Raw genomic sequence first — 22,755 nt, forward strand, 5'->3', positions numbered from 1 at the left:
GCAAAGCAATTCTCATTTCAATTCTGACAAGTAATTATTATTTAGTGTTTATATTGCTTTGTATTTCTTAAATGTTTTCAATTATTTTTACATTATTATTGAGGCCAAAAAGGCCCTAGAAAATGGAATCCTTTGAAGCTTCTTAGCATGTTAATCTCCATTTCACACATGATGGAAGGTGGGATCTTGAACAAACACCAGTGTATTCTCTTATACTTACAAAAATAATGCAAAGTTCTGGCCCAATGAGTAGCCACAAGCCAGCACCTTCTATTAAACAAGCAATATATTTACAGACACACACACACACACACAGTAGAAAAGATGTTCTTGGATCAATGATTGTAATGCTCAATAAAGAAAAACGGACACTTTCTGCATGATTTCTCTGCAGAAAATTCATGTGTTCAATAAACCCGATTAAAGATAGTGATTCCATCACCTCTTTGCTGGTTTCCTGCCTTCAGGATTCCCAGTCTCCTCCTTGCCTTTTTCTTTACTCTTTTAATTCAGTTTATCAATAATTCATTTAATGTTTGCTGTATCACAGCCACACAATTTCTGCTACGTACAACTGTAAGCATTTGGTTTTGGATCACGCACCTGTGGATGGTCTGGGCTGAGTTTGCTCCATGCTGAAGAGACAGTGTCTACCCAGGGTGTTTTTCTTGTGGCCAAGTCCTAAATGCAATAATATAAGCAACATATAAACATGTTTTAAATCTTTGCTGGTGGCACATGTCATTGGCCAAAGTAAGGCATGTGGATCTCCTAAAGTCGAGGGGTGAGGAAATTTACTCCCTCCCTGCAAGTAGCCATAGCAGGGGTTTTGGATGTGTTGGTGGGAACTGAGAGACACTGGCAGCATCTTGCTCTTCTTTGCTTGAGCTATCTTTTTTCTGAACTGCCCTTTGGGGTAGTAGAGCATCTGCAAGATGAGGCCACAGTAAGAGAAAGGCTCAGCAAGAACTTGATCCTGAGGATGTGCCAGGTAGAAGTATAATACCCAACAAGGCTATCCAGAGATTTGCTGTGATTGTTAGACTTACGGATTAAACACTTTAATAATGTTCTACCCCTCTATTTAAGCCCTTTGCAATGTGATTTTAAAATCTTCTCATCAGCAAACCATAAGGGACTCTTATAGAGAATAAACTGAGGGTTGATGGAGGGAAGTGGGTGGGAGATGGGGCTAAATAGGTGATGAGCATTAAAGAAGGCACTTGGGATGAGCACTGGGTGTTATAGGTAAGTGACAAATCACTACATTCCACTCTTGAAGTCAATATGACACTCTATGTTAACTACCATGAATTGAAATAATAAAAATCTTCTCATCAAGAGGTAGAATCCATCTTCCTACACCTTGAATCTGGGCTGACTGGTAACTTGCTCTGGTGAATAGTGTACAGTGGACCTGACAGGATGTCCATTCCAAATGTAGTCACTAAGGGGTTTTGCATGTTTCTCTTCTCTCCTTGCTGCTGCCCTAAGAGGATGGTTAGCTTACTGAAAGGTGAGACCACAGGCAAGAGAGTGGGGACCTCCAAGTTGTCCTGCGAGAGCCATTGCTAACACGCAAGCTTTAAGCACAAGCCACCTGCCAGCTGACTGCAGACACAGAAGTGGGTTCAAGTTCGCTACCTGCCCGGGTGACCTGTGGATGTATAAGAAATACTACATGGCTGCTGTTTTGCGCCGTGATGTTTTAAGTGGCTCGTCAGGCAGCGGTAGTAACTTAAACATCTGACGCTCTGCATCTTGGGCGCCTTGGTACCACAGTGTCATTTTTCCTAGATCTGATCTATTCTTGAGACAGGCTCGAGGTGATAAAATATTCATCGAAGCCTTTTCCTATTCCCCAAACCTGTGTCTCCATAGTCGTGAGATTCTTGTGGGTGAGGGATACACAAACCCAGTAAGCACATATAGAGGGTAGCTACTTCTTTTTATTTTTAAGCTTATTTATCTTGAGAGAGCGAGAGAGAGAGAGAGAGAGAGAGAGAGAATTGGGGGAGGAGCAGATAGAATCCCAAGCAGGCTCTGCCCTGTCAGCCAGGGGCCGCACATGGAGCTCGACCTCAGGAACCATGAAATCATGACCTGAACTGAAATCAAGAGCCAGACGCTTAACTGACTGAGCCACCCAGGCACCCCTGGAGAGCTGTTTCTTTAGGAAGATTATAGGATACTAATTGATTTTGGAGAATGTATTACTGATATAATAAAAAGGAAAGCAAAGCACGCAATTTTTTCTGTTCAAGCAGATGCATCCCAATTTCTGTAACAACGGTAATTAATTTTAGCTGTGTAGAAAATCCATTTTCTTTGAGGAATCAGTGAACTACAGAGAAATTTGTCAGTAACCATTGTTTGGGATTTTAGTCTGCATGTAGAAGGCACAATAATTTTACAATGACAGCTAATATACAGGGAAACCAACCCAAGATAGAGAAAGCTATTTGGCACTATTGTAGGTTTCTGGAAATACATGATAATGGGATTGAAACCAAATCAAAAGGTAAGAGGTATGATAACAGAGCTCTACTTTTTTTCTTCCCTATTTTATCAGCACTAAAATGCAGTATAAAAGAGAAATGTAAAGAGATAAGTGTGGTGGCTTACAGTTGAAATTTTTACAATTATCGAACATATTGAAGGGCATGATCTTTGGGGTTGGAGGAAAACATCATTTTATGAAAGTGTCAGGGAAATGCTCTATTTCTGCAGTTAATCCATAATTCCCCTGTAAATTTTCTGTGGCTTAATGTTTTGTTATCAATATTTTTCTGCTCCTAAATGAACTCTTAATAGAGTTACTTTCACAATTGTAGACATGTGTCACATACTCATTTTTCATGGAGCACTATTGTAGTTGAACTATGGCGGTGGTTCTAATTAGTCTGTAATCGATTAAAGCAGTGGGGAATGTGTCACAAATGAAACCTCTATAAGCTAAGAGATACCACAGCATGTTTCATATTGTCTTTATATGCACTGAAAAACCTATTAATGTACTTGGAAAACGTTTTTCAACATGGTGGTGGATTTGCATTCTTCACAGACATTCACCTCATGTCCCTACTGGAGGGCAGCGATGCTCTTTTTCTGTTGTGATATCATGGTCCATGAGTAAGTGCATCAGTCTTTCTGGAGTTTCCAGGGGGTCACCTTCCAGCAAGTCTCTTTGTAGAAGCAGTGGGACATGAAGGATTCAGACCTTCTTTGCCTATAGACTCTTACTTGTAAGTTTTCCCAATATAAAGTCGTTGCCTTAAAATGTTCTAGGTGATATTTTGGAATTCTTCCTGAACCTTGGAGCTTGACAGGGAGTTGATCAAAAAGGGACTGAACTTGCATGATGACTTCTTTCCAAATGAATCATTAAGGGAAGGAAATTAATATTTCTACTAAGAATGTGTGTGTTTTGTGCTTTGCTCTATGACCAGCACTGGGAATAGTATCTGACATATAGTAGGAACTCAGTAAATATCTGTTCAATGAATAAAAAGAAATTTAAAGAGGAAAGAGCCCAAGAGGTCTAGGTGGATTCTCATACGAGCTAAAGAACCTTAAACAGTCATCTCTTAATTATATTCCCTGCCAGGAGATTACTGCTTCGGTATAAAAGGGTTACATATCAGTTGTGAAGATAAATGGGCTTTTTGTTTACATCGATCCTGGTCTTCCCCATCCTTTTGGCCTTATGACAAATTCAACCCCAACTCCAACATGTTCTTTTATGATTATGTCTCTCACATGATCTTCCCTTTATATAAACACATGGGATTAGATATGCCTGTGGGACCATAGTCAGTTTCATGTGCCTGTTGTGCCTAGGAATCTTGTTAAAAAGCAGATTCTGATTCAGAAAGTCCGGAATGAGGTCCAAGATTCTGAATTCCATCAAACTCCCAGATGATGGCGATGCTACTGGACCACGGACCACACAGGGAAAACAAAAGAGGTAGATGGTTGATACTGAAGGAACATTTAAATAATAGGCAAAAGGGAAAAAACTGCAAAGAAATGGTCAAAAACCAGAACAGGAAGAAATCAGAAGTTATTGGTGTCATGGAGTTAGGTGTGGAAAGATTTTCTGATGATCTTAGGGCAGTTTTAATGGAGTAATGAGGGTAGATTGCTACAAAAGGATGCAGAGGAAGCAAGCATAGACAATAACTGGTTTTATATAATTTCAATAATAGAAGCTTGAACTTTAGATGCCGAAGAGAAGGAGAAGCAGAGAGGAGAGGTTGAATATGCAGGGGGTTGTGTAATTGATGGAGAAAAGGCCTGGACAAAGGTGGGAGGTGACTGCAATTAGATTCAGACGAGAGGCCAAATGGATTGATAAATATTGGCCTGGAGTTTGAAGGAGGAAACAGGTGTCAGGAAATGAAGGAGGCTTCCATTTCTCTAAGGAAGAAAGAGTGGAGTTTCCCATAGAGGAATGACAGAAGAAGGTGGTATTAAAAGCAGTGGACTTAAGGAAAATGGTGAAGATGTGAAATGGTTTTTGAGGACAATGTGAAAGGGAATTGTTCAGGGGCAGGATTTTTTTAAGGTAATACTGAGTTTCCAGTTGAGGTTTGAACCCTTGACTTTGTAATGATACCAGTGCTCAGCGTTATATGGTTTTTCTCCAAGAGAGAGCTCAACAACTTGGGAGCAGGTGCAGAATAGATGACTCACGGTTGTAGTTTCACTCTTGGCACACATGCCTGGGTGTACCTATTTCCACGTGTAATCTTGGAATTTGCCATTTAAAATATCAAAGGTGGAGGGGCGCTTGGGTGGCTCTGTCGGTTAAGCATCTGACTCTTGGTTTTGGCTCGGGTCATGATCTCATGGTTCATGGGATCTAGTCCTATGTCAAGCTCTGTGCTGACAGTGAGGGGCCTGCTTGGGATTCTCTCTTTCCTTCTCTCTCTCTTCCCCTCCTGCATCTCTCAAAATAAAGAAATAAACACTAAAAACATAGCAAAGATTGAATTTTAATTTTTCATATTGGTAAGTGAGTCTTTGGATTAGGGGAAATCACCCTGATTCCCAGCTCCAAGGGATAATAGGGAGCTGCCACCAAAAATTAAAAAAACAGTATTTTATTCTCTAAACCTTTACTATGCAATATAGTAGCCACTAGCCACATGTGGCTTTTGAGCTCTTGAAATATGGCTAATCTGAATTGAGATGAGCTGTTAAGTATAAAATACACATAGGATTTCAAGATTTAAAACCAAAAAAGTAGAATATCTCACTAATAATTTAAAAATATCAATTATATGTTAAAATGTTAAGATTTGGACTATAAAGTTAAATAAAATATGTTGTTAAAATTATTTTCACCTTTAATTTTACTTTCTGAAATATAGCTACTAATTTAAAATTACGTAGAGGTCTCGCATGATATTTCTGTTGGATAGTGCTGCTCTTGATTCTTCTTTGGATCGACTAATCTTTACTCTCAATTACTCTCTGTTTCTGCTTGTTATGTTAATCAGGGTTTTAATGGTATATAGCTAATGTAAGTCTTTCTTAAATTCGACCTGCATTCAGCTGACAACTTACTTTACCACCCACCTTTCACTTGTTACCATCTGGAGGAACAATCGAGTCACATCCTTGGGCTAACCAGTGACTTTTTTTTGCCAGAAGTCATTTGGATTGGCAACCTACCAGTTATGCAGAAGCTAAAAGCCTGACCCAAACAGTGAAACTAGTTATTTCTGTGAGCTGAGCTGATTCTTACGGAGTTGAACTTTTCCAGAGTAGGATTCTGATTGCCCCCAGTGGGGTCACGTGCATGTTTCTGAACACTGGGGTCAGGAGGGTGTTGCACTTCACTGATCTTGTTGGTGAAGCCTAAGCTTGTGACTGGTGGGGAATGTTTGTTGTCAGAAGAAGGAGAGAGGAAAGTGCGTTGTCTAGTGGATAAATAGCAGTTACTAAGGTTTGCTGTAATTAGCCAGATGTCAAACCTCAGCCTCTCACTTAGGGCAAGGTGAGCTGGGCCTCTGCTTGGTTGAGTGGACGCCAGCTGGAGTTTACCCCCACAAATGTGTGCAGCTAAGATACCAAGTCATCCTAAATCATAGACTAGGCAACCTGGAAGTAAAACACTTACACTTTTCCTCATCCATTTACTCTTCTAAAGTCTGTTCTTTAGTATTCACATGGTTTCATTTGGCAAAGGCATAGAAAGTACTTATCTGTAAATGCTGCGTAATTATATGCTGCTGTAAATGACTGAGTCATTATCTATGGTAAGTGTGCAACCTGTCATAGAAAAACAGCCTTTGGATTTATCCTGGAATTAGTCCATATTGCTATAATTATGTTCCAGAAAAATGTCTGTTGGCCCACTGTAAACATATATATACATTTTAAGTAGGCTTCACGCCCAGTGAAGAGCCCAATGTGGGGATCGAACTCACGACCCAGAGATCAAGACCTGAGCTGAGACCAAGAGACGGACACTTAACCAACTGAGCCACCCAGGCACCCCTAAACATATTTTAAAAGAATAAAACCCATATTGTTTAAAATGATGTTATAGTATTTTAGTGAAAAAAACAAAAACCAAAAAACCAAAAACCTAATATTGCAGTTGTTCAGATGAGGCCTGGGGGGTTCTCTTTGATAGGAACATAATCTAGAGGTATAAGAAATTTAATTGCTTCTGTTTGTCAGCAGATTTTGATTTTGTTTTTATGGTATACTTTTCTTTAACTGTTGATTTTGGGATTTGAGGACATGATCTGTCAACAATCATTGCAACATATGAGACTATCTTTAGTTTTAACTTGCAATTAAATTAACTTTTGTAGCTGTTTACTTTCCTCAGTGGTTCCCTGTTCATTATACCACCCCTGTTCAGTAAGGTCACGATAGATAGAGAAACAAAGACTCAGAGATATTAAGATGTTTTTTTTTTTAAGGTCAAGTTGATAGTAAGTGGCAGAGCTGGGACCTAAATCTACACCTTCAACATCAAATAGTATACCTTTAGCTACATATGACAGTATATTTGGCTAATAGTGGTCTAAACAAAGAAGATATTGAATAATCTCATGTTAAAAGAAGACTGGAAGCAAATGGCTCCAGGTTAGTTCAAGGAGCTAGACTGATGTCTCTGATTCTCTCGACCTTTCCCTCGAGGGCCACAATATGATTACAGTGGCTCCAAACATCACATCTGTACATAACAGGATCAATATAAAGCAGAAAGAGTTAGATAGGAGATCTCTCTCTCTTTCCCTCTGCCTCTTCTTTTCTCTCCGCCTTCCTCCTTTCCTATCTATTTCTCTCCTTCTATATTTCTCTATCTCCCTCTTCCCCTTTCTTTCTTGATTTTGTCTACTCTTCTCTCTTTTTTTTATTTTCTCACAGTCTTTCCTTCTCCCTCTCTTTAGTAAGTAGATACATCTTCCCAAGAAATAATTCTCCAAATATTTCTCCATATATCCCATTGGCTAGAACTTGGTTATATTTTTAACCCCAGTAACAAGGAAGGCAGGAAAAGTAAATATGTGGAATTTTTATCAGTCTAGCTCCTTGAACTAACCTGGAGTCATTTGCTTCCAGTCTTCTCTATCCCTGGAGGCAGATTTCACTATAAAAGATGATAGCATTGCAAAGCGTTTTGGCAGCTAACAGTATCTAGTACCTCTCTGTACTCAAAGTCCAGTGCTCTTTTAATTTTATCTCATCAGATTCATTTTTATGGCTTAGAGATAGTATTAGAATTTTTCACTTATTTAAAAACCATTTATTGACACATTACTAGACAATGTGGTATGGATTCTGGGGCTTCAATGATTAATAGATACTGTTCTTGTCTTTAAGGAATATAAGATCAGTGAAGGAAAGCAGGACCTGAATGAAAATGCTTTAAATGTAAATCAACATCTAAATGCAGTTGTACTGAAAATATGAACTATAGGAGTTTGGAGCATAGAAACAAACTTTGCCTTTGATTGGTATTTGGTATTCAAGAACTAAAATGAGCATATCACCAATTCAGTATCCTACTAGGAGGTCTGGCTGCAATATGGTATTTGGTAATGATGCTAAGTTCTGGCAGTGTTTATTACCACACAGACGGCTGGAATCTTTATTTTTGGTGGAAAGTGGAAGGCAATGAGTTGAAAACATAGCAGCTCAGTTTGTGTGCAGTCATACTAAGCTCAGACCAAGTTGGAGACATTGGATTCTTTGGACAACAAACCATTCTCAGGAGCTTTAAGTAGTCTTGGTGAATAGTCACATAGGGATATTGGCCAATTTTGGATCATCATGCTAGGCTTACTACTTAATACCACTCTTTTTGATATTTTTCTCTTGTATACATTCTATTTGGTGCCCTGTAGCCAAAGTGTTTGAGTTAGGGCATAAAGTTGCCTCCATAGTTTTGGAGTTGACAGTCCATAGTTTTGGGAGCAAAGTTTCAAGGCAGTAGAAGCATGGGCCCCGAACACTTAAGAGGTCATTTCAAACCATTGATACTAAGATGCGAGTCCAATAGATGAGATGGATCTTCTCCATTAATTGTAGCTTTGATACTTAGGTAACTTTAGAAGTAGAAATTCTTCATATATTTTTTACTTAGAGAGTTTTCTTCAGAATATGAAACTTTTGGCTCTTTGACAGTAGATTCTTTGTCACGTTCATTAAAAAAGCCTCCCATAGCCTTTGGTACAGTATATTACATACAGTAGGAATGCAATAAATGACTGTTTTATTAAATGAGTGATTATTTCTTAGAGGAGTCCAGCATATTATTAAAAATAATTTCAAATTGGAACATCTTCCTTGTTGGACATCAAGATTCAGATTAATAAAAATTAATTGCATTTGAGGGGCACCTGGGTGGCTCAGCTGGTTAAGTGTCTGACTTCAGCTCAGGTCATGATCTCAGAGCCCATGGGATCAAGCCTCGCGTCGCACTCTGTGCTGACAGCTCAGAGCCTGGAGCCTGCTTCACATTCTATGTTTCCCTCTCTCTGCCCCTCTGCCATTTGTGCTCTCACTGTCTCTCTCTAAAAAAATGAATAAAACATTTAAAAATTTGCTATTTTCATAATAACACATTGAATAGTGAAACAGGTTTGGCTTAACAATTTTTCAAAAATGTTTAATATGAAATAATTAAGGCAAAAAAAGTATAAAGCATAAATAACAAATATCCTTGCACTTTCCAGTTAATAAAAATTTTATTTTATTTTAGAGAAAGAGCGACCAGGGTAGAGGGAGAGAGAGCGAGAGGGAGAGAGAGGGAGAGAATCTTAAGCAGGTTCCACACTGAGTGTGGAGCCTAATGTGGGGCTTGATCCCACGACCTGAGCTGAAATTGAGTTGGACGCTCAACCAACTGAGCCACACAGGTGCCCCCCAATTTGTATTTAAATGAATATTTATTCTCTTTTTGTGGATAAAAATTAGGACTTCCACTCTAAGTCTTGACAATGAACCAGGAATAAAATAGAAGAAAGGTCTATTTACCCCTGTATTTAACCTTGTAGATGAGTTACTTATTATATTTTTACCATTTTATTGTACCTGTAAAATATTTATACATTATAACAATTCAAATAATACAGAGAAAGAAATCAAGCTTCTTAAACTCTACAATTCAGGGAAACCTACAGATGACATTATTAGAAATATTTCTTATGGTACAACATGTGGAAATATGTATGCATTTTATGTAAATGGGTTCATATCATTCATTTTACTCTGAAAGTTATTTCCCCCCTCGAGCCCCGGTCTACTACGCATAGTGGATATCTTTTCATTTAAAGAAGAAAAGGATCTACCTTGATTTTAATAGCAGTACACATCATCATTTTCTTATATCATGATGTGCTTAACAAGGCCTCTGTTCATGGATATGTACATTTCTAGTTTTTCCATATTATAATCTTTGTTTAATAAATAGTCCTAAGCATAGTTTTATTTAAATCTTTTTAAAATAGTTCCTTGGGTAAATTGTTAAAAATGGGGGTGGTGGATTGTACTAGTGTCTGTACTTTTGCCATGTTACTTTCCAGCAGTTTTCACTGTGAGCAGGGGGCCATGTCCCAACCTTGGGCTCTGATGACTCTCTTTGGTCCACAGGACGTGAGAAACGTGGTGTCGGCAGAGTCGCAGATGTGTTTTTGCAATTGAGCTGCTGCCATCGCCATGAGAGGGACATTCCGAGCCAGCCTGCTCGTTCCCAGAGAGTGAAAGCAGAGTGAGCCCAGTTAAATGGGTTCAGTGAAGGTAGGACACTGTCAGAGCCGCGGTCCAGCCCGTAGACCCCTGAGTGAGTCTGTCAAGGTCGGCAGAACTGCATGACCCACCCGCAGTTCTGTGTACACCAAAAGATCATGGATGCCAGTGAGGATTTGTGGGTGTTTGTTATAGAGCATTAATGTGGCAGGGGATAATTGATATGGTGGGAGTTGGCTATTGATTTTTTTATTGGTACATATATTGATTTGTAGTTTTTCTAAGCCTTGGTATATTTTTCTGGATTTTTTAAAAGGTGATAAATGCAATTTAGTAGAAATGATTTTGTACATCCATTATACTTAGATAAAAGTAAAAGACCGAACAACAAGCAAAAACCTCCTTGGTAGTTTACAGACCTCATTCCCATCTTGGGTTCTGTATTTATCTTGGCTGTGTTTTTTTTTCATGTCTGTGAAAATCATGCTAATTAGTTAAAATCAAGATGAGTGGTTTGTTGTTCAATTACAGAAAGAAAATAGAAAAGTTAAATTACTAAGAGAAAGAAAAAATGACCAAATTGATAATCCAAATTTATTTATTTACTTACTTATTCATTTGTTTATTTATAAATGTTTATGTGTTAGCACGTTAGCAGGGAAGGGTCAGAGAGAGGGGGAGACAGAGGACCCAAAAGTAGAGCCCGATGCAAGGCTCAAACCCTGAAACCGTGACCTGAGCTGAAATTGGACGCCCAACAGACTGAGCCACCCCAGGGACCCTAAGCTAAATTTATTTTTAAAGTTGGCTTAAAAGATTTTTAATTTACTTATATTTTTATCAGTCTCCTAAATTCTTTTAAATGCTATCATATTGAGTTCTGATCATTAATCAAATTAATTTTAGGGTTGTGATTCTGGCTTCACTTTTGTAGCCTTGTACCCATGGCCCCATATTAATATTTATGCTGAACTAATAGAAAGTTTTGTCCATTCTCACTTTAGACTTTGAAATGAGATCATTAGTTCCCATCAGTTAAGCAGAATTGAATTTCATTGCATATTCAGTCTAATTATCCTTGAAATCCACCAATAATCCCCAAACCTCATCTGAATGATTAGTATCTGTATATTCCATACCAAGCCTTCCACTGAGAATCATAATTAAAAATAAGATGGATATTTTATTCCTTCTCAAACCCACCACTTTTTGACTGTCTTGATTGTTTTAGACTGTCCAGTGAGTGTGGCTTCTGTACCTTCCCCAACTGAGTCTAGAATCTGTCCCTTCAGCCCCTTCCTTCCTGTTTCGCCTTCCTTGGCACCTACCATTGCCAGCTCTCATACCAGGAAGACCCCACTGAGGAGGGGCACATCTACCACTCCCTGGGCCCTCGCTCTACTTCCGTGTCCAGCATTGTTGGCACATGACCACTTTTGAGGAGAAACTAATGATTATTCACAGTGTATATTGTTGAACTTACTTTGCTTGTGATCTTCATGGCTTCAAACTCTCCTCCGTCTACCATCTACACTGCCATTGGTAATTTTTCCAAAATATGATCACATTCCTCCCCTGATTAAAAATATCAAATGAATCGCTTCTGCCTAAATTCTGGGCATGGCACCCCAGGCCTTTCACAGTCTGCTGGCCACCTGTTTCCTGGGTTCATTTTCTGCTTCTGGCTGTGGGGAACAGAGGGAGCGAAAGGGGCAGCCAGAGTAGAACCAGCTGTCAACCAGGGCCGGGTGTGTGTGACAATTTGTGACATTCCAGGCGGACACCGCATTGCATTCTAGGGAGCTGTGCTCTGGAGGCATAAGGGCACAGGTTGGAAGTGTAGGGAGGTGTCTTAGGTTGGATTGCCCCTAATTTCCCCTCAAGTTCCTGCAGAACTTGAGATATGTTTGTGTGAAGTCAATTTATTTGGAAATACGGTCTCAGGGAACAGAGGGACAGGATGGAGGAATGAAACCAGAAAGGAGCAAGTCAATACAGGGTAGATTATTGAGCTGGACGATTGTTAGAGGCCTCATGTGTTGGATCCAGTGAGACTACCTGAGGAGCCTGATGAAATGCATCTAAGAACGGTTTTCTTGGTGGCGATGCAAGAGAGCATTGACTTCTGTTCCCCCATGGTCATGTTAATTTCCCTGTACATCTAGATTAAGAATTCCAAGTGATTTGGAAGACATCTTGGCTTAGCCTCAGAGAATTTCCTGGGCAGAAAGCTAGTGGGAGGTAGTGCAGCTTAAGGCAAGGCATGCTCTGGCGGCTCTGGGACAAGGAGGTCAAAGGGCTGGTAAAAAAGTGGCCAAAGTAAGAGGTGGGGTTGTGAAGGTTCTGAAGTATGCACAGGAAGCATGTGACTCCGGGGAGGCATTGAGCCAGTGTCACTGAGGGAGACCCACCTGGAGCAGTGAGACGTCAAGCTGGACGTGAGCCAAGCCTCTGCTCAGAGCCTTGCTGTTTGCTCCTGACCAAAGTCCTTACGACTGCCTCAGGGGACCTGCTGTGATCTGTTTCTGCCTCAGGGGACCTGCTGTGATCTGTTTCTCCCCTTCCCCCTCCAATCTCGTTTCCATCTCCTCTCCCGTTGCTTAGCCCTTTCTGGCCACACTGTGCTGAGGATCTTACATGCCCTAGGACATTTGCCAAGACTCCGCCTAAAGCCCTTTGCAAGAGGAGTGTTAGTCTCTTAGAGGTCTGTCTCTTTCTTCCTTAACATCTTTGTCTAAATGTTTATTTTTGAGAGACACACACACACACACACACACACACACACACACACACACATATTAGAGTGTGAGCAGGGGAGGGGCAGAGAGAGAGAGAAGGAAACACGGAATCTGAAGCAGGCTCCAGGCTCTGAGCTGTCAGCACAGAGCCCGACATGGGGCTTGAACTCATGAACTGTGAGATCATCCATTTACCTGCCGCTCTCCCAGGGAGACTTAGCCGCATCGCCTATTAGAAATGTTACCTTCTTTTACCCCGAATGCTTACCTTTCCCCTTTCCCATAGCACTTCATCACCTTCTAACATACTATAAAATTTGTGTCCTTATTACATTTTTTATTATTTTTTCTCTCACCCTCTACAGAAGGCAAGCTCCGCAAGGCCTGGCGTTTTGACTGGCTAGTTGGCAAATGGATCCCAAGTGCCTGACACATAGTTTGTGCTCAAAAATGTTTAATTTTGGGGGCGCCTGGGTGGCTGGTGAAGTTCATGATCTCACAGGTCATGGGTTCAAGCCCCGCGGTGGGCTCTGTGCTGACAGCTCAGAGCCTGGAGCCCGCTTTGAATTCTGTGTCTCCCTTTCTCTCTGACCCTCCCCTGTTCACACTCTGTCTCTCTCTCAAAAATAAATAAATATTTAAAAATATATATATTTAAAAAATATTTAATTTTCGAATAAGAAAATAAAACAGTGCCACCAACGTGAACTTGTCTCTTAAGGAAGAGGCTCACAGTTCTTGCCTTTTGTGCTTTTTTTGTGTCCACACAGCTTGTAATTCAGTCAGTAGGAGCAGCAGCTGCCTGCTTCTAATTGGAGCAGGGACAGAGACAGGCCAGAATTTTAACCATGACCTTCCTTTTATTGAAATTCAAGCAGGGCAGTGGTGAAAACCAAGCAATTTGTTGTCCTAACAGATTTACGAATGACAAACCACAGCTGAGAAGCTTTGAAAGGAAGGCAAAAATCTGTCCTAGAAAGGAAAATAGTCATGATTATGATATATTTGATCATGGTGTCTTTGTACGATGCTCTTTCTGTGTATCATCTAAACGTTATAACAAGCATTTGTAGTAGGTAGAAACAGAAATGTTTATTGTATATTTATATTTAAGAAGAACTGAGGTCAAAGTCACGTAATATAAACTTAACCGTTTAAAGCATGCAATTCAGGGGTGCCTGGGTGGCTCAGTTGGTTAAGCGGCTGACTTTGGCTCAGGTCAGATCTCACATTCGTGGGTTCGAGCCCCGCATCGGGTTCTGTGCTGACAGCTCAGAGCTTGGAGCCTGTTTTGGATTCTGTCTCTGTCTCTCTCTGCCCCTCCCCCATTCATGCTCTGTCTCTCTCTGTCTCAAAAATAAATAAACTATTAAAAAAAATGAAGTGTGCAATTCAGGGTGGCTCAGTTGGTTAAGCATCCGACTCTTGATTTCGACTCAGGTCAGGATCACAAAGTTTCATGAGTTCAGGCCCCACCTCCGGCTCTGTGCGGACAGTGTGGGGCCTGCTTGAGATTCTCCCCTCTCTCTGCCCCTCCCCCACTCTCACTCTCTCTGTCTCTCTTAAAATAAATAAACTTAAAAAAATAAAGTGTGCAATCCAGTGGCATTTAGTATGTTCACAGATGTGCAACCATTTCTTATATGTAGTTTTCAAAACATTTTATCATCTCCTAAAGAAACTGCATACTCATTATGCAGTCGGTCTCCATTACCCTCTCCCTTCAGTCCCTGGCGACCGCTAATTTGCTTTCTGTCGCTAGGGATTTACTTATTCTCGATTATTTCATATAAGTGGACTCATACAGCATGTGAATTTTTGTATCTGGCTCCTTTTACTTAGCATAATGTTTTCAAGGTTCATTAGGTTGTGGCGTGAATCAATATTTCATTCCTAGTAATGACTCAATACTATTCCAACGTATGACGTACACATTTTGTGTATCCATTCATCATTTGATGGATACTTGGGTTGTTTCCATCATTTGGCTTCTGTGAATAGTGCTGCTATAAACATCTGTGTGTAAGTTTTTGTTTCAACACCTGGTTTCAATTCTTCGGGCTTCGTACCTAGGAGTGGAATATACATTTATTTTCACCCACTTGGTGCTGGGCGTCATTTTCTGCAAGACAGAAACGTTAACTGAGGTGGCTCTAGATCTATTAGCTAGATCAAATACTATGCAGTGTTAAGAATATTAGAATGTTGAGATGAGAAAGCAAAAATGTCAAATGAAAATAATGTAAACCACAGGCTCCACATCGTTGCTATAATTAGACTGAAAATTTGACTCACAGGCACTTTGCAGGTGTCAAAGGCTTTTTAAAGTCAGAAATGAGACCCAGAAGTAAAGTATTGACACAAGCCCTGAAATCTGAAAGATGGGTTTGGGGGTGCCTGGGTGGCTCAGTTGGATGAGTGTTTGACTTGAGTTCCGCTCATGTCATGATCCCCAGGGTCGTGGGATTGAGCCCTGCATCCAGCTCCACGCCCAATTTAGGATTCTCTCTCTCTCTCCCTCTGCCTCTCTCCCCTGCTCATGCGTGCTCTCTCTCTTAAAATGAAATAAAATAAAAATTAAAGGATATGTTTGTCTATATAAAAATGAAAAACTCTGTACAACCAAAGGAAAAAAACTGGAGGGAGCTGTTTACAAATTGTTAATGAAAGGTCAATGTATAACATGTAAACAGATCATTTAAAAATGTCACCGAGTCGGGGTGCCCGGGTGGCTAAGTGGATCAGGTCATGGTCTCCGCAGTTCACAAGTTTGAGCCCTGTGTCAGGTTCTGTGCTGACAGCTCAGAGTGTGGAGCCTGCTTCAGATTCTGTTTCTCTTTCTCTCTCTCTCTGCCTTCCCCCTCTCATGCTCTGTCATTCTCTGTCAAAAATAAAAACATTAAAAAATTTAAAAAATGTTACCCAATATATTAAAGGGTAAGCATTTTGAAAAAAAGGAAGAGTTTTTTTTTGAAGGGAGTAGTCTAGTAGATTAGAAAATAATTTAAAAGACATATAACATTTAGCGTTGATGGGAATGTGGCTAAAAGTTCAATGTAAAACTGTTGGTGGGAGTATATACTTGTAGACCTTTCTCGTAGGGCAAGCTGATAGTATAGATGGACATAGATCAGTGGGACAGAATAGGGAGCTCAGAAATAGACCCCACAGATCTTTGACGAAGGAGCAAAGGCAGTTCAATAGAGAAAGAATAATCCTTGCAGCAAATGGTGTTGGAACAGTTGGAAATCCATATGCCAAAAGATGAACTGGGGCGCCTGGGTGGCTCAGTCGGTTAAGCGTCCGACTTCGGCTCAGGTCATGATCTCACGGTTCGTGGGTTCAAGCCCCGCATCAGGCTCTGTGCTGACTGCTAGCTCAGAGCCTAGAACCTGTCTTCGGATCCTGTGACTCCTTCTCTCTCTGACCCTCCCCTGCTCACGCTGTCTCTCTCTCTCTCTCTCTCTCTCTCTCTCAAAAATAAATAAAAACATTAAAAAAAAAAAAGATGAACTGACATGCAGACCTTATCCCTTCCGCAAAAATTAACATATTGTAGTGAAACTTCAAAACACTAGGGATGCAAAGAAGATCCTAAAGGCTACTGGTGATAGAAGAGAGATTACCTACAAAGAAAAGAACATCAGAATGATACCAGACATATCATCAGCAATACTTGGTGCATAAAACAAATACCGGCATATTCAGGGGAAGTGGGAGGAAGAAGTGGACCCACGGGCAGAGCTTACATGTGCGTCATCTGGCTGTGAGAGGAGGTATTGCATTCTGTAGCCTGCACGTCCAGACTTAAACCCATACAGAAAGCCAGAGTGTAGCCCAAGCCTGGGGTCTGGGGTACAATTAACTCAGAAGAAAGAGAAGTGAAAGCAGGCATGTTAAGGAGAAAATGATGAGTGTATTCAGTCGTGGCTCAGCTAATTCAGCAGTGTGTGTCTGGATAGCTGTAATTTTCCTCAGCCGTGTGTTTATTCTCTTTACACCAATCATGGCAAAGCAGTTACCAAAGATATTCATTTAGTCCCTTCGCCATACTGTACTTTCTCTAGAGCCCATAGCAGCTGACAGGGTTTACTGAAAGAAGGCCTTGTGGTCAGTGTGCTTGCTCAGAGCATGACGGCTCCTCCTGCTGGGACACACGATCTGGGGAGAAAGGCTTTTGCTGAGAAACAATATAGTTTAACCTAGTCAGTTACTCAAAACGTGTAATGCTGGGTGATGCAATTTCATCATGTGGAAAACTCTTGATGTATTATCTCCTTCACTCCCCCAATGCAGGCTTGCAATTAAAATCCCTCCATATACGAGCAGATGGATTTTTATGCAAGCACACGTGGACGTGGGCTAGGAGAGTAAGAGAAGTTCCAGCCACAGTGGCTGGCTCTACCTGACATAGGACTGAAAGAACCAAATTTATGAGTGCGTGCTGGCCGGATGGCAGAACTGTCAGCTTAGCCAATTATGTAAATGGAACTGCAAGAATGATTTGTACCAGGCACAGTTTCAGGCGAAAGCCCCAGTGTGGTAAAGCCCTGTCCTTGGTCTGCGTTGTTTTAAAAGTTTTTTTTTTTTTTTTGCTTTGACTTTCCTGACTTCTTGGAGAAGCTGAGAAGCACCTGTGCGCATACAGAGCAAGACCTTTTGTAAATCAGTAGTCTTCATAAAGATATAAGATCAGCAGAAACAGTGCCAATTATAAGTTACCATGCAAAACCAGGAGATTTCTTACGTAAAAGCATGAATACACTTTATATAAACTGTATAGACATTTATATAGGAAATATAATAGAAAAATATGTTCCATTCATAAAAACTGGAACCATACAGAGAAGATCAGTGTGGCTTCTGCACAAGGATGGAGTGCAAATTCGTGAAGCCTTTCCTATTAAAAGAGAAATCAACAGAAACATGGGAATTTAAAATTTTTGTTTATATGTTTATTTATTGGAGAGAGACATAGGCCGCATGAGTTAAGGAGGGGCAGAGAGAGAGGGAGAGAGAGAATTGCAAGCAGGCTCCCTGCTGCAAGCACAGAGCCCGATGTGGGGCTCGAACCCACGAACTGCGAGATCATGACCTGAGCCAAAACCAAGAGTTGGATGTTTCACCAGAGCCGCCCACATGCCCCATGAAATATTGAAATTTTAATCACTCACTGTGGTATGTTTATAAGGTCAACAGGTAGGAATTTTCAAGAATTGGCTAAATGGATTTGTCTTTTGGTTCCTCCAAACCAAATCAAAGCCCAGAATATGATGATCATTGGAACATGCCATTAGGATTGTAGCAAATGCCCTATTTGTTTGTGTCCAGAAGTTATCTTGGGACCCCCAGGGATCCAAAAAGAGTAATTTTTATGGCAGCATCAGACCAGCACAGTTTTACATATTGTGTTCCTGCCCAAGGTTTCATTTAGGGGAAGCTTGAAAAGTGTGGGAACAATGCCGTGGGCCAAATGGAGAAGGACTTTGGGAACCTTGGTCCGTGGACCACATGGTTCCTTACTTGATTTTGTGAAACTGTTTTATTTCCAAATATGTGTAATTTTTTGGTTCCCTACTTTCTTTTCCCAGGTGTTTAGCAGTAAAATTCCCCTGAACTGCAATCATATTTAACAGTTCCTCTTGGGGTGTGGAGAAGGAAATATAAAAAATATAAGGGTAGGAAATGAAACTACTAGAAACAATAAGATGATTCATTAAGAAGCCCAATTATAAGTTACCATGCAAAACCAGGAGATTTCTTACATAAAAGCATGAATACATTTTATATAAACTGTATAGACATTTATATAGGAAATATAATAGAAAAATATGTTCCATTCATAATGGCATTACAGAGCATAATATACAGAAATAAACTTAAAAACTGTAAAGGTCTTTTTGGAAGAAAACTATAAAACTTCATTGTGGGGCCATAAAGTCTTGAATAAATACATTAAGTATGCTGTTTCAAGTCTCTGAATATTTATTGTGATTTTGTTATTTAAATATAAATTGTGGACATTTTCTTAAGGCAGTAGATTAGTTACAAGAAGCCTTTATCACATGCCTAGAACCTTACTGAATAGGTATACCTACTCTTACCAGTTCCTAATGGCAAATATTAGAATGCTTCCAATTTTTCTGTATTGGAAACAATGTAACAAGAACTTCCTCATGCATATATTTCTTTTTTCTTAAAGAAGCATGACTTTTCCTTCTTTTTAATTACAAAAATATTTTTAATGTTTATTTTTGAGAGAGACAGACAGAGAGTGAGCAGGGGAGGGTCAGAGAGAGTGGGAGACACAGAATCTGAAGCAGGCTCCAGGCTCTGAGCTGTCAGCACAGAGCTCGACGTGGGGCTGGAACCCATGAGCCGTGAGATCAGGACCTGAGCTGAAGTCAGTTGCTTAATTAACTGATGAGCCACCCAGGTGCTACATTTCTGTATATTCACTTAATAATTTCTAGAAGTGGAATTGCTAGCTCAAAAAATCTGCATGTTTAACATTTTGGCAAATGCTGTCAAATTGTCTTCTGAGAAAGGTTTACCAAAATGCACTCCTAACCGTGTTATAATTTATAGTGCCTTTTTATCCATGTTCCTTTAATACTGAATGTTATCTGTCTTTTAACATTTTTTTCTCAATCTGTAGATTCTCCCTAATACAGTTTTTTTCTCCAAATGCCTGTTTATGCTTCAATATATTAGGTTGTCCTTTTAAAAACATGATTCGTAGGTGTTATTTAATATTATGGGCCTTGGCCTTTTAAAAAATTTATTTACTTATAAAGATTTTTATACATTTATTTATTTTTGAGAGACAGAGAGAGACAGAGCACAAGTGCGGGAGGGGCAGAGAGAGAGGGACACACACAATCCAAAGCAGGCCCCAGGCTCTGAGCTAGCTGTCAGCACAGAGCCCGATGCGGGGCTTGAACTCACAAACTGCAAGATCGTGACCTGAGCTGAAGTCGGATGCTTAACCGACTGAGCCACCCAGGCGCCTGGGACATTGGCCTTTTGATACCTATGCTGCAAATAATTCCCTCCAATTTCCTAGTTATCTTTTAACTTTCTCCTCTTACGTTGTACAGAAAGTTCTTCATTTTTATGTAGTCAAACCTGTCTTTTAGATTTCATGGCTTCTGTAAATAGTTTACTTTGGGTTTCGTTCCTTACTTGGAAAAGCCTTGACACCTGTCAGTTGCCTAGGAGTTAAATTCTCTGTGTAATTGTAGCAACCATGGGGACCGAGGCTAGCAGGGTATGACTCCAGAGGCTTCTCCTCCCGGTAAGCAGGTCTTGGCTATAAGTCACTGCATGCACCTGTCTCTCCAGATTACGGGGTGTTATCTGCCCTGTTACCTCAGTTCCATGATGGGTCCAAGAAAAGCCATTGATTTTCAGTTTGCTCAGCTGCTGCTTGTTGGAATGTAAGAGTGATCATTTCTAATCTTTTTGCACATTGGAGCTGAAACTGGAAGCCTTTTACTGTAAATTATTTTTATGTAAGTGCTGAATAGGTTTATGTAGATCCAATTTAGCAGCCCTTGGTGAAGGGCAGGTTTGGGCGGGGCATATCAGGAATCAGTGTTGTCTAGAGAACATCTGAAAGAGTTTTTAGACAACCAAGAAAGGATATCAAGTGGTTGGATATACAAGTGTGAGTCCGGTAAAGAGCTGGGGCTGGAGGTAAACTTTCCAAGTCAGCATAAATGTGATATTGAAAGTCTCCAGTAGCTTCCTGTCTCCCTCAGCTGAAGTCCTTAGTACGTTCTGTTAGCGTCTAAATGGTCTGGCTCTGGGTATTCTCCTGACCGCCCTTTCTCGCCTTGTTCGCTGAGCTTAACCCACACTGACATCTTTGCTAGTTCTTAAATAAACAAGGTCTGCGCTTGCCTCGCGGCCTTTGCCCTTGCTGCTTTCTCTGCCTGTAATGATTTTCCTCCTGGCACCTTCCCTCACTTTTCCTGGGTCTCAGAACCACCTGCTCAATGACGTCTTGCCTAAAATTGCTTGTGTAAAATTCAGCTGCCTGTCCGGGTGCCTCATATCTTATCTGCTCTCTGATATATATTGTTTATGCCTTTTTTCTCCCATGAGATTGTAAGCACGATAGGGAAAGGGCCTTTTCCTGTTTGTTTCACTATATCCTCAGGTTTTAGGTCCACGTTGTAGAAGTAAAAAGAAACAGGTGAAAATAAATGGAAAATATATTGTTTTTAGGGACGCCTGTGTGGCTTGGTCGGTTAAACATCCAACTCTTACTGATGTCAGCTCAGGTCATTGATCTCATGGTGGTTTGTGGAATCGAACCCTGTACTGGGTTCCATGCTAACAGCAGGCAGTGCAGAGATTGCTTGTGATTCTCTCTCTCTCTCTCTCTCTCTGCCCCTTCCCTGCTCGCCCTCTGTCTTTGTCTTTCTCAAAACAAACATTAAAAAAATATATTGTATTTAGCCTATTCTATCCAAAGTATTGTCATTTCGTGTAATGTAATCCTATGGCTACTATAAACATTAGTAATGAGATAATTTGCGTTCTTTTTATGTTTGAAGTATTTAAAGTCTGGGATGCACTTTATGCTGACATCACATTTGATTCGCACCAGCCACATTTCAAGGGCTCCAGAACCACATGTGGCTAGAGGCTGCTGTGTCGATGAGTCTTGCGGGCTATGTTAGGACTGGGACATTTTTCTTAGGAGAAGCGGGATGTTTTTGGAGGGGGTGTAGGTAGATTCAGGAGCGATTGGATCAGTTTTGTGTTAACACAAATCACTGGCAGCAGACTAGAGAATGCATTGGAGGGAATCAGCAGTCTATGTAGGGAGATGGGTCTAGGGCGCCATGAGAGAGATTCACAGAGGAACTGATGTGGTACCTTGACTAGGGAGCAGGCTGTGGGAGAGCAGAAGAAAGAAGATTCAGGAGACATTTATCCAGTACCTTCCACAAGGCTGGACAATAATTTGGTTGCAAAATAGCAAGCTGACTTTCTAAGTCAGGTACTAGTTTGATTTTAATAATCTTTTGTCTCCTGAGAGAGACCAGGTTTGACTGAAACAGTGATGATGGCACTTTATTCTTAACAGATGAATGTAAACGGCCACAGGATGGCGCCAAAACCTTGAGAGTTAGTGTGGCTGTTCCGTGGGCAAATTCCACAGAAATGTCACCACCTTCACTTAGTTATTTTATTTTAAAAAACAAATTCATGGAGGATAAGTGAACTTTTGTCAAAGGAAAGTTTTCTTTCTAATCATGTTCTTAAGTCAATAGGTAAAACTGGCTTAGTTCTCATTATTTTATACTTGCAAAACTGGAGTTTTCTAACCCAGAGTGGTGCAGAAGAAAGATGAAGTCCTGTATTTATTTAAGAATGAGACCAGGAAGATCTGTACATAATAGTGTTCCCAATCCTTTGGGAATGCAAACATTCCTCCAAAGTGTGTTGGAGAGACACCAAGCTCTAATAAGAGATGGTTCTGAAGTCCGTGAACCCAGATACCTTGATGTAACATTTGAGATGACCGGTTAGAGGAAGTACCCTACTCTGTACATAGTAGATTCTAATTAATATTTGCTAACATGGTGAGTATGAATGAATGAAAACCCAAACTACCTGTTGGCCAAAGCTGGTCACTTTTTCCAAATTAAGTAGTCTGTTTTTGTTGGATACAAAGCATGGAATTTAGAAATCAGTAAATGTTAGAGATCCAATTTTAGCATATCTTGAAGACCCCAAAAGGGGACATTTCTTCACTCAACAAACATCCTCTGAATGTTTACTATGG

The 22,755-nt window shown here is 40.4% G+C and overlaps 1 long non-coding RNA gene and 1 other non-coding gene across 5 annotated transcripts in view; both read left to right on the forward strand.

Moving 5' to 3' along the window:
• LOC115292342 overlaps positions 1-22,755 on the forward strand; it is a 370,178-nt gene that overhangs the window by 10,398 nt on the left and 337,025 nt on the right. For all 4 annotated transcript variants that reach the window (XR_003908941.1, XR_003908942.1, XR_003908939.1 and 1 more), the window contains exon 3: positions 10,120-10,266. This is a non-coding gene — a long non-coding RNA (uncharacterized LOC115292342). The remainder of the gene's footprint in view (positions 1-10,119; positions 10,267-22,755) is intronic.
• LOC115293049 lies at positions 17,759-17,861 on the forward strand. Its single transcript, XR_003909316.1, has one exon. It is a non-coding gene; the product is annotated as a U6 spliceosomal RNA (small nuclear RNA).

This window comes from Suricata suricatta, chromosome 5 (assembly GCF_006229205.1).
Source record: "Suricata suricatta isolate VVHF042 chromosome 5, meerkat_22Aug2017_6uvM2_HiC, whole genome shotgun sequence".
In the NCBI taxonomy this organism is placed as follows: Eukaryota; Metazoa; Chordata; class Mammalia; order Carnivora; family Herpestidae; genus Suricata; species Suricata suricatta.